Raw genomic sequence first — 16,076 nt, 5'->3', positions numbered from 1 at the left:
TATTCTTTTCATATGTTATTTGTTTTGAATAATACTGCAATAAGCCTGGGAAGCAAAAACCTTTACTACATGGTGGTTTTATTTCCTTTAGGGTCATACTAAATAGAGTGATTCCTGGTTCATATGATCTCTTTTTATGAACCTCAATAATATTGTCCAAAATTGCAACATTTATTAAAAATTTATGTCAGTTGTATGCACTTTGCATATTTCCACTTATTTACTAAACAACTTTTCCATCATTTGCAGCCTCCTTTTTTTTTCTGATAATAGTCATTCTAAAATGTGGAGTGGTACCTACTTATGAAGCAGAGTGAGATAAATTTCATCATAGAATTATATAAATTTATATTTCACTATGGTTTTGCTTCACATTTTCATGTTGGTTTTTGTTTGGACTTATATAGGGAGTCCCTTTACCTCAAGTACAACAGAGACTGACATCTTCCTACAAATATGGCAAGATTACGTCCTTTTTGCTGTTGTTAACCATATATGATGGGGTTTATTTTGGTGGCTCCTTTGAAAAGTATCTCCCCCTTTTTATGCTTCTGTATAGTGCTTTCTCTTGATTCCTGTCTGACATTCCTTTAACCAGTGTGGGAGGCTAATATTTTAATGTCATATGTTGACATGGTCTTGTAGATTTTATTTTTGGGTTCTTAAGCACAACTAGAATTCTCCTATTTTAAAAGTTTCTTTTAAGTGGAAGCTGAAACATGTATGTAAAAGCTCAGTGTAATCACGTGTCTAGGAGCGTGCTTTACAGTCTTCTAATTAAATCAGTTTGGACCTCTAGTCGACAACAGAAACTAGGCTGATTCCCCTTAGAGAAAGCAGAACAATTCACCATGTGCAGATATCAGAAAGAATAAAATACTATTGATTTGAGCCACCATTTTTTTCAGGTAGCTTGCTCCATTGCAATAGAAAGATTAAATAATGAATTGAAGGAAAGACATTGTTGCTATTTTTTCTGTTCCTGTCATTAAATACTGAAAGCATGAATATCTGTGGTACTTTATGAAAAAATTGAATTTGAGATGTGTATTTGTGTTTGAAATCAGTGACCAATAAAATCCATTCAATTTTAAAGACCTGAAGTCTTTTTCTTTTTCACTTTAAATTATATTTCGAGATAGGGATATTGTGTTGCCTGGATGATGCCATATTGAAATTGGAAAGGAATGACAACAGATAGACCTTTGAATAAAAAATATAGACTAAATTTCAGCACACCAGTTTTGTTCTTTTGTTTCTGTGATCTTTTTCTTAATAAGAGCAGAAGCTTAAATTAACTGCTTCGTCTCGAGTACAGATGCAGTTGTACTGTCCTGGATATTGGAATCACAGTTACTTCGTTTCTGAGGTAGTGGGCTTAGTTAAGTTCAATTTTTAGGGATGCACTTTTCCCTTGGGCCATTCCCAAAACTGCCCTTGATTTTGTCCTGTAATCAAACAACTGGAGTAGACCAAACATTCTCTCATTTTCATTTGTAAAAATAAATCATTTCGGCTTTTGCTAATGCCATTTGTAACTTAAGGTGGGAATTCAGATGTTCTTTTATTTATGTGTGTAACAAACAAAGTTAAAAACAAAGCTACAAAATGTCATGAGCAAAAATTTCCAGATATCCCACACACGATTTTCTAACTTATGTTATAAAAATGGCACCGAGACAAGTAGCAGAAGACATGCAGGTGAAAGTCACCAAAGGAGGCTTCAATAATAAAGGGTGAGACCGGAGGGGAATTAGAAGCTCTCACTACATATTTACCGAGGACGCAACATAACATAGTCTTTGCTAACTCTGCAACAATTTGTCAGGTCAGTGAATTAATACAGAGTTATAGATCTTTAGGAAACTATCTCAGATATTTGTGCGTTGTGAAATTTCGGTAATAATCATGTGTGAGGATCATAATACACACCTGGGTATGTATTTTAGTTAAGATAAAATATTTGATCATACTAATTCTAATAATTTAAAAAATATTTCTGTCATAAAGAGAAACCAAAACTGTGAGACTGAATTTTCCAATGTCTATTCTTTAATCTTATAAGAGAAGGGTTTTAAAATTGTTAAAGTCACATTATCAATATAAAATCATAACTATATCTGATTTTCCCATAAATGCCATAAGTTGTTGTGAAAGCAATAAGAAAATATCCATGAAATAGACCTTTGTAGTTAATCCATATGATTTTGGAACATTTCTGGACAAACAAAAATTTAATTTTATTAGTATAAATAAGACAGATTTCTTTATTTCCCTTGTGTCATTTATGCATGATAATTAAAAAATCTTTTTAACAAATCCCAATTCCCATTACCTCACCCCAGCTGTTAGATGACTAGGGCTCAGAAGATACAGATATTTATTTGTGCATACTACTAGAGTTGTGGCTGACTTTATTTGTATGCATTCCTGTATTAGCAGAGCCTTAATGTATTTTACTTGACAATTTTTATGCAGATATTACAGCACATTTTTTGACCACATGTTGGAACATTTGTGAGCAAAAAAAAAATCCCATCTTTATGTTTGAAATTTATGGGAACACAATTAAAATGAGAGGGGTCCAAAGGTATCAAGATAATTACATTTTTCTAATCTTACTAAACAAGATAAATTACCTGCAGGCCCTCTTATAAAAGATGAAATCTTCATAATAAGTGAATTAATCAAGCAGCAGCTTGCTACTGCACTTGCATTTATAACAGAAATGATTCAAAGACTTATTTTATGGGGAAATTAATGGAAACAGGCTTTTCATTCTTCTGCACCAATTGAAAACCTCAGCAACCAGCTGCCCACTTGTCAAGAAAACAGAAAGAAGCTGGAAACAAAGATAAATAAAAACACCTTTTTCCTGGCACTTTTGAAGAGAAAAAGGAGCTCTCATTTACAGCAGCCATCTGTTTGTTATTTAATATGGGTGAATTACATGCTGTAATGAGTTTGTTTCTGCATCACTCAGTGCAATGGAACACAAGTTCACTCTCATAATGTGCAGCAGTTTTTAAAAGCTAATCATTTAATTGGACACAATCGTCAATGACAAATGGAGATGTAAAAACTCAGCCAGCTGTAGAGTGAATATGTAATCATTGTGAAATCATATTATTTTACACGCTTGAAGACTCCTTAATAGTATCTGATGTTGGTCATAACCGCAGACTCTGAAGAATTGAAGGAACATGGTGAAAAACAGCATTCCGAAATGGCCTCTTGTAATTGGCCCATATCAATGCCCGTGTTAGAATCACCATTTGACTTGGGTAGGTAAAGCCTTTCTAAAGCATTTATGATTGTCTAATTTTGGCTTTGATTTTTATACCTTTTTCTTGCATTCCTTTGCAGTCAGTAATTACTACTTCTGAGCAGCTTGGATATTATTTTTTAATCTGCTTTAGTAATTTGTAGTGATTTCTTGCTTTTGTATGTAACATCACAAACAGAGAAACTTGAAAGATTAGAAGTTAAGAGATCTTTTTTTTTATCTTTTTTTTAATAAGTTATATCAAACTCACCCGCTTCAGGAAATGAAGCCTGCATGGTTTACCTAAGGCTGCATACATTACAGTCAGCATTTAGACAATGATACCATGTTCTTATAAAAATAATTCTCCATTGTAAATATTTTACCTTAGAACTCCCCACAAATAGACTAGACTCATGAGCAAATTTCAACAAAATAACTATATTCTATTTCTAGGCATCTTCAGAAAAGTACAAGAAATAAAGTCATAGCAAAATTTGTTTTTGCAATAAATTTTGCAATTTGAATAGATTCTGTATGTTATATTATTGACTGGTATTTTATAGAAATTACTACTTTCTTCTTTACTGTATTTCTCAAAATGTTAATGTTTGTAGAATGTTCTCATGATTAAAAGGCATAAGAAATATCCATCTATATTTGAAATAACTATATATTGACTTTTCTCTATACTCTATAGATATTTAAGTTGAGAAATAACCTTAGTTTAAAAAAATCTTATTGTTCTCTCTGTATAAAAATATGTCAATCTCACATTTCATATAGATAGCAATTTTTAAATTTCTTATGTAATGTTCTTATTGCCTAATTCTCTTTTAGTTATGGGTTTTGCTTTTATATTCAAAATCAATGTTGTATTTTGTGAACAAATCTTAAAGAATTACAGGCATTTTCTGTATTTATTTTTCTTTGCAATCCATAAATTGTTATTTATCATGTTTACTCCTTCATGCATAGTGTTTTTAAAATGTGTAGTTCATTAGAATATGAAAACCAATCTTTGAATGATCACAAAAAATATACAAATGAAATTATGGAATGCTTTAACATTTTCATTTTATTAATGCATATACATAGAGATTCTTTATGCCAAAAACAAAGACAAACAAATGTAAATCCAGGACCAGAAAACAAATTAGATTAACAAAAGACTGCAGTAAAGCACCTTCAATATAATGAGATTATTCACCCAGGAAGTAAGTTAAAATAAACGCCTCACAAATTAAGGAAGCATTCCAAATATTCTGTGAATATGATCTAAAAGTAACCGGCTATCACTCTCTTTCTAGTCAATTATTAGCAAAGGGAAATTGTACAGGAAATCGAGTTTTGATGATGAAATTAAAAGTCAGTCTGAGCATAAATTCACACAAGTATACTTTACTTTATTTGTAGTGAGTTTTATTCAATCTCTAAGTCTAAGTTCTATTCATTTGTTCAAAACTATTCTAATATGAAAGCATTATTATATACCATGAAGGGCCTCTGAAAAAGAGACCCAAAGAGCCACACAACTATTGATATGATGATTTATTGAAATGACAATTATTCACAAGAGACCAAACACATTTTTTTGAAAATGTTTTTCTTTTATTTACTCCAAGAGTTACTACCGGCTTGGGGAATCAAGGAAGTAACCCAGGGGAAATGATTTAAAAAGAGAAAAGCAAGAGAAATCCCCTATGCCTCAGTAGGGACCGGAGAGCAGTGTTGTGCAATTCCTCACTGAAGAGGTTTGTAGCTGACAATGTGCAGCTGAAAATCTTAGAGTAGCGGTTGCTGCCAAGGTTTCCTCACTATCTATACCTTCCATACTTCTCCACATGTATAATTACTGTTCTTTACAGAAACCCTTTATTTGAACTAACATGGACTAAAAAGGCATTGCAAACACCAAGTTGTCCTTTGTTGTTATACACGATCACCTTTTCAAAAATATTGATCTGTAATTCTACAAGATCAGGTTCATATGTCAACTCTTGTACTGAATTATGCCTTATGGTCCAAGTTCACAGTACACTGGTCCCATCCTAAATTTTCAGAGTATTTTCATTTTCATGCACCCTTTATAACTCATTATGGAAACGTCTATGTACATATTTATGCCTTTATTTTGCAAACAGCAAGTGATATTCAAATGGCTGACTCAGTGGTTTTTGTAAATTTTTGGAAGATAGGATTGGATACTATGTACATGAGTATGACAATCTATTGGTAGTCACAGGTCCGATGTGCTTTCATCTAAACACTGTATATTCTAAATCTTTGTCAAATACTTGAGAGTCAGTCACTCTTTCTAAGGTTTGTCTATAGAGCTCAAAGCACACAGTGTATGCCGTGCTTTAATGTAATTGTTATATGTTTGTGTTCAAGAATCCTCTTAGTCATTTGAGTGCTAATGTCTTTCTGAGTTCAATGGTGAATAACATTGATTAAATAATTGTGTATTGTATGGAATTCCTTAATAAAGTGTTATTATATTTTTCTTTCAACAATGTGTATAAAATCAAGTACGTAGCAGATGCTCAATAATTGTCAATTTAATGGTGAGTAACTTTTTGGAAGGATGACAAATGATTCATGGATGTCACAACAATGCATAAAGAAACACCAAATATTTTAAGGTTTTATGTTTTATATTTAATTGAAATTTCAAATACTGGAAATTACTGACTCTGAAGAGTTTTGCAAGATTTAGAACATACAGTATTGTGATGTAATTAAACATGTAATTACCAATAAGCGATTCCTCAAAATAGCTTTACATTGGAGGCAACTGAGAGCAGACTTGTATGAACGATTGGTCTGAGTCAGTCTTCCAGATGAGCCCGGCTTCCAGACAGTGGGCACACCCAATCACATTTTCTCAAGACCTTAATTTTATAGGTCTCAACAAATAATATGATTTTATCTGAGCTGAAGAAATTAAAAAATAAAATAGGGCTTTCTATAACTCTCCATCTAACATATAAGGAACCAATAAACAAAATTTTGTATATTCGCTACAAAAATAGCCATATAGTAATTAGAATGGTTCATGGGTTCCCTAACTTCAAAACATAGGCAAGAAATTATGCTAAAATCTATGAAGCTATTACAAGAGAACCTCTGCTTAGTGTAACTAGGAGGTAATTTTTCCCTTATATTCCTTAATGAAATCTGTGCAAATACAAAATCTTCTTTTGTAAAATAAATTGTATGAGGTAAATACAAATGTAAGACCACCTTACTTTTCAAGTGACTAACCAAAATAAATATATCTCCTGTATTGTATAACTTGTCATAACCAGTTTAGCATCCCATTAATGGGTAATTGCAGTAGAATAATTGTTATTGCCAATTAATAATAATAAATTTATCAAGAAATTTTTTATAAGTATGTTATAAAAATCAAGACAATCAAAAGATTAACTGACTACTATGCTAGAAAAGCAATGGCCATGTCAGTAAAAGGTGAAAAATTGATATTTTCAAACTATGTATGATAAGGAGTCTGTAAACCATGCTTGTAATTTGGAGGTGGTTTTATTGTGGTGCTTTATCTTAGTTTCTCCTGAGTTGTTCATCATGGATCACAAAAAAGACAGCTACAAACTGTGAGGTAGGTGGACAGCCACTGTGGTAAGTGTTAATTCGGGTTCCCTAATCTTATCAGCACTTTAAGAACATCTAAGATGATCCGGAGATCTCGTCAGGAGTAAAAATCAATAGTTAATAATATGTCTTTAAAGAGGAAAATAATTGTTAGCTATTTTTAGTATTTTGGACATCTATGAAAATAGCAGTGCAATCAGTCATAAATATTTTCCAGATTTTTCATGGAGAGATTAAATAATTATCTAGAATCCATTCCAATTGTAAAGAAGAGTGAGCATAATACTCTTGCTTAGTTATAAGTATCAGCATCTCCCATATTTCCAGGTCTAAGATACTGTGCACATTCCAGAATGAGAGTAGTAAAGGACCACTACTAATTCTGAATCTTGAAAATAAAGGCTGCATAAGGAAGTTAAAATGTGTAAAGATGTAATTCATCCCAAAGATGAACAGGAAGAACTCTACTGATGGTGGAAGGCCAGGCCCGCACATGCTTGCCACATTTAAACAGGCCTTTTAAAGTCATGTCTGTACACCAGTACCCATAAAGGTATAGCAGTCATCATCACATGGTGATGGTCAAAAACTTTTTTTTTTTTTTTCGAGACAGGGTTTCTCTGTGGTTTTGGAGCCTGTCCTGGAACTAGCTCTTGTAGACCAAGCTGGTCTCGAACTCACAGAGATCCGCCTGCCTCCGCCTCCCGAGTGCTGGGATTAAAGGCGTGCGCCAGCACCGCCCGGCGATGGTCAAAAACTTTAAAGAGCAGCAAAACACATTACAAGGGTCTTCTCCTGCCTGGAGTGAATTTATGGAAGAAGGACTGAGATGACCAAATGAAATTGTTTTTCTTTGCCTTTATTTCTCAGACTCAGTACAATGTATACAACTCGTTTCAGCTTCCAGATTCAAGCCATACACACCCACACATTATTCGACATACTATTCAATAATGCATGTTACTTTTTATGTTGAGCATGTTTTGTTTACTCTCAATCTCTATTTTATTCATCTGTAAGAAGCAGTATATTTATTTCTAATAGAAACAGCATTCTTTCACCCTTTCTCTCTGCTGCATTATCAATGAAGGCTCCCAAATTGTAGCCACTTAGCAGTCTTTTATTGTTTGACATTTGTGAAGAAATTTACATCTGTCAGTCAGTGGGCTGGAAACATGTAAGAAGGAAAGAAAGGTAATCGGCAATAGTGCTCACCCAAATCCAAACAGCCCCAAGGCAATAAGGAATTTATTAAGAGAATAAATTATTCCTTTTAACTGAAGAATTATAAAACCATTCATCATATCGTCTAGATATTTTTCTTACCAATATTGTATCTCATTTATTTAAGTGTCATGGATGCAGCTGCATCTGAGCTTCTGATTTAAGCCAGCAGGGATAACTGGGTGGCTATAATGTTTGTGATAAAAACAAAAAAAGTAATCAAGGTTAAGTAGTACACTGAGTGAAGACAAGAAGTGAGAAGTTAATTATGTAATGACAGAGTATGCATTGATCTGGTGTGTTTTCAGATGGTTTTTTAAACACTTATCTGGAGACTAAGAAGTTCTGTCCCATTCCATAGTGATGAGCACACAGAAAGCATATCATTGTTACTGTAAAAACATTTAAAGATTTTTTTTTTAGCAAATTACTATGTACCAGTTTGCATTTATCTCTCTCGACTCTCCCTTAAATAAGAATTTTTTATTATTTTATTCTAAGACTCAGGTTTAATACCAACAATTTGTTTATATTTTTAAAGTTTCAGTGGCCAGTACAGAAAAAAATGACAAACTGGTAACTTATAGCCTAATATTTTTTAGCAGTGTAAATTTATTATGTTTCTCATAAGTTGTGCTTTAGCCTGGTGGTTCCTGCAGTTGCTGGTTTGGGCAGTGGGATTGTTTCAAGTTTTAAAGCATCCTGGTATACAGAATGTGACACTTCAACAAAGGAGAATGAAGATTATGCTTTGATTTGATGCAAAGTAGGAAGATATGAATGACAAAAATCCATTTTCTTTTACAACACGGTGTCATGTGATGAGAAAGACAAAACCCGATGATGCAGGAACATGAATGCTGTAGAAGACACTGGACAACTGTCCTGATGGGTTGGGTAAAAGTCTTCTTTTGTATTCTAGTCTGAAGAACTAGTATTAGATTTGAAATAGAAAGAAATAAAAGGAAATATTTAGATAAAAAGACTCCATGGACATGGACTTTGAAGTGAGAAAAATGGCATGTCCATAGGCAATTATATGAGAAAAATATTTATAGTTTTGTAGTTTATTAGTAATATTGGTAACTGTGATAATAACTATCACAATTAAGACCCAAAAAATAAAATATTTTGTAAGCCTCATCACTGCCCCAATTTAGTTTGTATACACAAAGAAAATGTGGCACTAAGGGAATGTTTAAAATAAAGGAATGATTTATTTTTGTGACAATAATTGTAACACACGATTGAAAGCAAATCCTTATTGAATACTGAAAATCAATGAGTAAATCTGGAGAATGTCTAACATCATATAGATCTGGGCACGGCATTCTTCCTTCTTATTATATTAAACTAAGGCCACACCCCACCTCCTTGTCAGTGATCTGTTATGGAAATCAAATAATCAATGAAACAAGAGGCTCTCTTTCAAATATTATAACATATATGAATATTATCATAATTTCTGTGACAGAAACTTTCTCTTCTTTGAAGTATGATTTATTGTGTGCAAACACCCTATATTACTGCAATATATTAATGTTGCATTGCAGGAGAACTCAGAATAGGATGTCCGGCTGCTTGTGAGGAGGCAGAATAGATGTTGTTATGAGATCTTCTGTTATTTGGCTGCTGTTTTTATTAAACACCAGGATTTCAATTAAATCAGCTTCTCCATTATCTGTAGCCACACATAAACATTCCTACGCGCAGTGGCTGGATGAGTACAAATGATAAGATTAGTCTGCGTCTTTCCCTCGGAACTACAATGAAGTCTGGCTGTTTGATTAAGAGTTGTAATGATCTTTCTTATTTTCATGCTGCCATTTCTAAATGCTTATGACACTATCCTGATCCTGGTCAAACTAATGAAACATGCCACAAATAACACTCAATGCTGGATTACCTGACTGAGAGTGATTAAATATTAATTGATAGCCAAAATTGATAACATGAAATGAAAGTAGTGAATTAAGGGTAAGTAGGGACCTTCAATGTTTGCCTGTGTCATGGCATACTGATTAACAAATCGGCATGATCATGTACTTTATTAACCAATCCAGGCTGTGTATGACAGTAAAAGTGACTACCACTAACACTTAGATGTAGAGGACAGACTTAAAATAAGATAGACTGCCATTGTGCCAATCCTGTGCTTCCTAATATTCTCCATTGCAGAGTTTTCCCATTATTATCAACTTTTACATGTATGAAGATTACTGAAAATGAAAGAAATCTTCCTGAAGATAATGTTTCTGGTATTGTTAACAATTCCTGAGACATAAAAAGTACTTAAGCAATAAAATAGGTAAACATTATTAAATGGTTAAAGTTTGGCAATTTAAATTTTGGCAATTTTGCCCCCAGTTATGTTCTTTTATTTACCCAAAATATAAGGCCATAGAATGTGGTATTATGATGCAATGATGATTTGTACAAAATCAGCAGCAGTTTCAACATACCTGTTTGGTCAAGTATCTATCACTTCATTATGATGAAAAAATTCAGAGCTTTTTTCCTAGATGTCTTGAAATATTAAACAAATAATTGTTAGCCATCATCCCCTACTGTGCTCCAGCATTGTACAACTGTCAGCTAACTGCCACACAGTTATCCCAGGTCAGCCTGATTTCAACACTCCCTCTACCAATGTCTTTATAACGCCTACCTTGAAATGACTGCATCCTGAGAAGCTATCTAAACAATGTGCGTGGATGAGGGCACTAGCCTCTAGAAAGAGGGTTCAAAAGTTCTTGTGCTACACTGGTAGGTAAGATAAACCCATTGCTGGGAAATGTGAACAATCTTCTTCCTCCCTGCTGCCCTTCTAGTTCCAACAGAAATCACACATCTCATCTACCTGGTTCTCCTCAAACACCAGTACAGGTCACTTTCACTTTGTTTTCTATTAACCTGCTTCCTAAGTTTTTCAGTATTCAAAGAAATTTGGCCTTAATGCTGTTATTAAAATACACTGCATTTTTCTCATACTTCCATTCATTTATCACAGTGCAAGATGATACTGAATTTGTTGCCAATGTTCAGCCTTGGAAATAAGGCAATGCATTTTGTTTACTATGAGAAGAAACTGCCTAAGACTTGATGGACGGAAATAATTACTCTTGAGAGGAGAGAGAAGCAGAAAGCTAGTTTATTTTGATGTGTGCCGGCATACCTAAAATGCCAACATGGAAGGAGCTCAGAAGAAAAATGCTGAACTCTTTCAGATGTTAAAGGAGAGGTGGGATAACAAAAAACACAAAAAAGACAGCAAAATCAATAGATGTGCTGATCTATTCACTTTTATTACTGAACTTTGGGGTTTTGAGCTGAATTTCAGCTATTCCACATGTCCCTAGATATAATGAAGGAATGATATAGGCTCCTGTAAGTTATGGGGTTTATCTCATACATGTGAGTGCCTCGTAACTTATTAGTGCCCAGAGCTATAATGAGTTATGTTTCAGTTCTCCTACGGAGTCTCCAAAACGTGTAACTCACCAAAAGCCTGGGCCATTTCATTTATTTAATGCCTTTTTAGTACTGGAGTTTCTAATCCAGAGTTTGTTAATTCTTTTGCATCGTTACTTGGTAGTGTCCCCTGTGGTATGTTAAATTCCAAAGGTCAGAGGCCTCTATATATTTTGCTGAAGTGAACATTTTCTGCAACAACATCTAAGGAATAATATTTGGGGGTGGCACACCAATACATCATGTCATGCTGACATTTATATCATGAAGTTTACTGTTTTGTGGTGATGCTGTTCATAATGTAAGCCGTTGACTTGTTTGCAATCACAAGTTTGTAGGATATAGTGGTCTGGTAAACATCTCTTGTGGAGGTTTGCAATGACTGCTCTACAAATTTTCGGAGATGTTTTGCCTTTTCATTTTGGTAGGAGTACAGATAAGATGATAAAAGGCTCTATTCATCTAATGCTATTTCTGTGGGAGTATGTTCAAATTTTCTTGGATTCCCCTTTCAGGTGGCCGTATGGATATAGATGTGGATCATCATTCTGAACAATAGCCCTGGAGAAAATTGCATTTGTTGGAACTGATTCCAAAGAACAAAGTTGTATTAAAAGTGGCCTTTTGAACATAATAAAATAATATTGCTTTGGGCTGCATGTGCTTTTCTGCTGTATCTTGACTGTTCATTGGCCTTGTCACAAAGTGCCATAGACAAGAAATAATGGAGACCCTTATTGAGTTTTAAATGCATCTTTGTTAAAAAATGTGGGATAGAACTGTTTTATGATAATATTAAATAATTTAATTAAATAAATGAAACAGTGTTCTTGAAATAATTCAACATTTTATTATTTGTTGTCTTATAACTACTAAGAAACATTTTAAGATGTGACTGCAAAGACCCTCATGATTAAAGATGGCTATGGTATTTCTTTATTAATGGTTACTTGCCTGAAAGATCTTGTCAATAGATCTAAAAGATACACCATTTGTCCTTTTTATCATAAATAGAATGCATTCCTTTTCTTTCTTGGTGTACGTTCATTACGTGGCCACTGATTTTACTTGAAACTAGAAGGAAAAGCACAAGTAAGAAGTCCTTACTGATTGGAAACACGAGTTGTCTATACCAAAGTCAATTTTAATTGTCTTTGGGTCCTCTTCTTTCCTGGAATGCCTGGGTAACTTCTCTTCTTGTTCCTGTGAGTAATTGAGAGATGATAGAATTTGTATATTACATTAAAGGATTCACATTTGATAATTCTAAAAGTGAAAGTCCATTAAAAAAGAGCCCTAATTAAAATAAAGTCGCTGAATTCCCTGGAGGAACCAAGTTTTTCCCCGAAGAGCTCAGCAGCAATCAAGAAGCGAAGAAAAACAACCAGTTTGTGGAACTTGATAAACTCAAAATTAAGTGTCTTTAAAAATCAAGCAGCATTTAGGGTAGGTTACTGTGTTACAGATAGTCACAAAGCACTTTAGCTAACTGTGTTTCTCATCTTAGATGTTGTCTGCACAGTCTTGGTTTTCATTACTTTCCAGCTTCGTATTTGTTTCTGACTCTCACACCCTTGACAATAAGGAGTAATTTACTGTACTACAGACATAATGTAAACTAACATAATGAGATGCTGATAATTCCAGAAGAGATACAGGAAAATATTATAAAAGCAAATGAACAGGGCATCCTCCGATAAATGCTGAGGCATCAACAACAGAAGTGGGGTTTGCTTTTCACTGTAACGTGGGAAAGTATTTCTTTTTATTGTCCAACCTCAATTATCACTTAAAACAACAACTATGCATATCTTTTAAAAGCTGATTAGAAGCAACATTTCTTCTTTGGTTCCTGGTACCAAAGCCTAAGTCCACATTCATGTCTTTCCTTGTGTGTTTGTGTGTGTGTGTGTGTGTGTGTGTGTGTGTGTGTATGTGTGTTTGTGTGTGTATGTTTTGTGATTCACTGGTGCCGCCAGGCCAGGGGTGAAAGGCTACTCACTGGGTCCTGAGTATCTGACTAGTGGTTACATCACTGCAAATGATGACTTTCTCTCACACAGCAGGCCCCCCCCCTACCTTTGGCCTTGAGCTTATTGACATTCCATTATTCTATTTTTATATATGCTTGGATGTAAAGAGCTTGATCTTATGCATGCAACCACACCTGTTACAAGCCTGTGACGGTCAAGGTACATCATGCCTGTAATAAATCATTCTCACCTGTGTTACCCGACTTCTATATTTTCCTTCCTCCTCTTATGCCACACTTTCTGAGCCTTGAATGAAGTCATACAGCTTTTCTACTTGAGACTGAGGTGAGAAGTCAAAATACATTCTAATTAATTCAGCAACTCTACTTTCTTCATCTTGTTGAAATTGATGCATCTTGTTTTGACTTCTAATTAATCTGAAAATGTCCACTCTTCTATGGATCATTTAAGATTATCTTTCTTTACTAGAAAACATATTGATTTGCAAAAAACTTAAGAATCCATGTATATAAGAAGGTATAAAGTGCTACTTTAATACAGATTAGGTAAAAATACTAAGATAATTTTTGGTGCCAAAATTTCACTCTGTTTTCTCCTAGGTTCCTTATTCCTGCGAGAAACATCCAAAAATTGACAGAAGACACAAGGGAGGTCCTTCAGAAGTTAGAGTTTATTTATTACAAAGTAAGGTATCATGGAGATAGGAGAGTGGGCAGTGACCAAAAAGATCATTCTCTCAACTTGCAAACCAGCGTTATATAGATAAATTTTGTATGTTGCTTTTAATTTCCTTTCTTTCTTTCTTTCTTTCTTTCTTTCTTTCTTTCTTTCTTTCTTTCTTTCTTTCTTTCTTCTTTTTTTTTTGTGAAACAAGGTTTTTCTTTATAGCTTTGGAGCCTGTCCTGAAAATCACTCTGTAAACCAGGCTAGCCTGAAACTCACAGAGATCCACCTGGCTCTGCCTCTCCACTAGAGGCACCTATGTCCTGTGGTGCAAGCCTGGCAAGCAGAATTGATAAAAGAGGGACTTAGGAGTGGTTGGGAAGGTACATCTTCTTATAAAACTAGAAGAAGAAGAAAAATGATCCAGACTTGCTAAACATGTTGCCTGTCAATCAAGACTGTGGTTATACCATCACTTTTTATAGTGGCATTTTATTTGTGTTTTAATAAAGCTTGCCTGAAGATTGGAGGGTAAAGCTAGCCATAATAGGCAGTCATAGAGGCCAGGTGATGGCAATGCACATCTATTATCCCAATAGCCAAACTATTCAGCCATAGTAGCCAGGGAGTAGTGGTGCACAGCTTTAATCCCAACATGAGAGAGGACAATAATACAATAGGACATTGGAGTTCATCTGCTGTCAATCTGTGTCACACTGAATAGAGGATAGCCCAGTCTTCGTAAAAAACTTTCTAGTGGCTGGTTGCTTGGCTTTTTTGATCATTAGCTTGAACCCCAGTATCTGTCTCTGGGTTTTTATTATTTGAGCCACAACATTTTGTCTAGAAGGCAGCCTTAAATACTTTTTCTTTCTGCACAAGTCTTTTGACTTAGTATTATCAGTCAGAGTAAACACTATGTACTGTGCAGTAAAAGTGTTTATATCAAATTCACACACATGTATCATACCAAACAATATTCCTGTCTAACTGAAGTCTGTAAGATTTTTATATTATCTTTCATATTAACAATTTCCCTTTCTGCTTTCACTTTAATTCTTTAATAATAAAATTTAAAAAGTATTCAAATACCACCAAGGAGTGTATAGATTCTATTGTTTATCATTGTACATAGAACATGCATTTTTCTCTTCAACTTCTCCACAAGTGTGACATAGTTGAGCTTCCACTGGCCTTGAAAAAGGACACTCCATGCATTGCTCTTTTGTTTCATGCATGAGGAGGTATGCGTTTTGACCACAATTTTGTCCCTCATTTAAACTCAGCTACAATTTAGGAAGCATATATATTTTTAGGCAAAATATTTTTGAGTTCTATGTAATCCTAAGGGATGAGTGGGGCAGCAGTTTGAGATCTCTTTTTCTTGTTGTGGGAATGTTCCCTCTTGTGACTGGCATAGAACAGGTCTTTGTTTTCTGAAGGTCAGGTGACAATTACACTAACTATAAACATTCATTCTATTCTACTGATAAGTGATTTCTACTTTAAATTGCTTCTAAATCTTTTCTCACCCACCTTAAATCCAATATTTATTTTAACCTTGAGCTGCCTAAGACCTTTAATAGGAAGCTTCAAAGCATTTTAAAAATCATATCCTTTTTAAATCTTTCTCATCTGAATGCAAGTGCCTTGAAAGCTCAAACAGTGTTAGCTGTTCTTATTGAAGTTTATAATGCTTTAGATATTCAAATCAGCTCTGTGTCTTCCATTTGTTATGCAAATCTTTAAACTTTATATACTGCATGGTTTATCTACATTAATACAGCTTTCACTAACAGGTCTTACCAGAGCAGATATACTCTGAAGGTGCACATTTTTAGTGA

Source organism: Microtus ochrogaster, unplaced genomic scaffold, assembly GCF_000317375.1.
Source record: "Microtus ochrogaster isolate Prairie Vole_2 unplaced genomic scaffold, MicOch1.0 UNK2, whole genome shotgun sequence".
In the NCBI taxonomy this organism is placed as follows: domain Eukaryota; kingdom Metazoa; phylum Chordata; class Mammalia; order Rodentia; family Cricetidae; genus Microtus; species Microtus ochrogaster.
The sequence above is the reverse complement of the archived record's forward strand: the minus strand, read 5'-3'. Positions refer to the sequence as shown.